This window comes from Quercus suber, unplaced genomic scaffold (assembly GCF_002906115.3).
Source record: "Quercus suber isolate HL8 unplaced genomic scaffold, Cork oak 2.0 scaffold_48, whole genome shotgun sequence".
In the NCBI taxonomy this organism is placed as follows: Eukaryota; Viridiplantae; Streptophyta; class Magnoliopsida; order Fagales; family Fagaceae; genus Quercus; species Quercus suber.
The window spans coordinates 302,532-304,211 of NW_027069513.1; the positions used below are offsets into that span (position 1 = coordinate 302,532).

At 30.8% G+C, this 1,680-nt stretch overlaps 1 pseudogene; it reads right to left on the reverse strand.

Moving 5' to 3' along the window:
- The window catches only part of LOC136066830 (uncharacterized), a 4,132-nt pseudogene extending 3,403 nt beyond the window's left edge, over window positions 1–729 (reverse strand).
- Between the last annotated feature and the right edge of the window lie 951 nt (window positions 730–1,680).

Consider the following 1,680-nt stretch of genomic DNA (forward strand, 5'->3'; position numbering starts at 1 on the left):
GCACATTATTTCAACCCTTATGGAAAAGAAGGTTTACATGTAGCATGCAAAACATGTTTAATTGACTTAGAGATGTAAAAATTAGTCAACCAACTATGGTAGAATTAAGGTTTCAAATTTTAAATAAAACAATTCTACAATAATAAAAAATTATTTTGTGATAAATATGATTATGAAATGCATTACTTTTCATTAAATTAGTTCAAATTACAAAATAATAATAATAATAATAATGAGATCACCATAAAAAATAATCACGCGCAACGCGCGGGTCTGCGACTAGTAATTATATAAAAACAAAAACAATAAAAAAAGCTAGTAGCTAACAAATAGGTTAGCCATTGATGTGACGTTTGGTACGGGGGAATCCACATTACTCTTGGCATCCAGATTCCTAAGAATGTAGCTATTCTTATGTTTGGTTTATTCCCCGGAATTTTAAATGAATTATTTATTTTTCCCATTCTATCCTTAGATTTGAATGTGAACTACCAAGTCATTTAAAAAAATGGTTAAAATTGACAATTTATAAAAAAATAAAATTTTCTTTAAGTTTGGAAATCTGGATTCCCACATGTTTTAAAGGGAATCCACATTCCTACTAAAGGGGTTTAAGAGGGGAATCCAGATTCTCCTGGCATCTGATTCCCTAACATGATTTGCAACCAAACATGAGAATCTTTAAACATTCTTAAGAATCCTAAAACATTATCTTGTACCAAACGCCATATGAGTGGTATCAAATGCTTGCAGAGTTTGCCAAAATCCTAGCATATTTCTATCTTTCTACTATTTCTCAATGCAGATTTCACTAAAATACTAGCAAATTTCAATCTATCTAGAGATGTGATAATTTTGGTGGTCAATAATCTATTTCTCATATTGGGTTACTTTTGGTTTTGTCTAATGTGAAGTAACAATGTGGTAGAGGGCCGTTAAATTTTTAGAAAGAAACTAAGAAAGTGTTGAGTCTAGTTCCTAATAACGGATTTGGGTATCCAAATCATGTAAAGATCCAAAGTGTTGAGTCTAGTGTTTGTACTAAAACTGGATTCATATGTCAGAGGGAAACAATTTTTATGATACATATACATAGAGTTGCAAAAACAGTAGATATATCCATCAATAGTCATGGAAACAATCAGGTATTAACATATGTCCATCAATAGTCATGGCATAAACACTCTGCTTATCAACGTAAGGTCAGGAGGTCATATTTCTTTGTTTTTTTTTTTTTGGGTATTTTAAAATTGCTTTTGAGAGACTGTTTAAGATATGATTTTGTAAAGTGGATCTCTCGGTGGGTTTGGTTTTTTTTTCCTGGGATTGGACAGTTTTGAAAGGATAAGTTTTGTTTTATAAGATGTACTCAAAAGAAAATTTAAGACATTCTACGAGTTTTCGATGTTTGAAAGACTTAATCTCGATCAAAATCTACAGAGGAAAAAGAATCAACTTCATCCCCACTGGTTATATGGTGTTTGTTGATATATTTGTTAATGTGCACAACACTTGTATGAGAAATTGACAATTAAAAACTTAACTCCTAAATACTGATACTTTCTAGCAGAGATGAGGATTAAATGGTGAGAGAAACAGTGTTAATGCAATTCTGATGCTTATTGGCTATTGCTCTCCAATTTCTTCACTGAAAAACAGTGTTTTTTTTTTTTTTTTTTT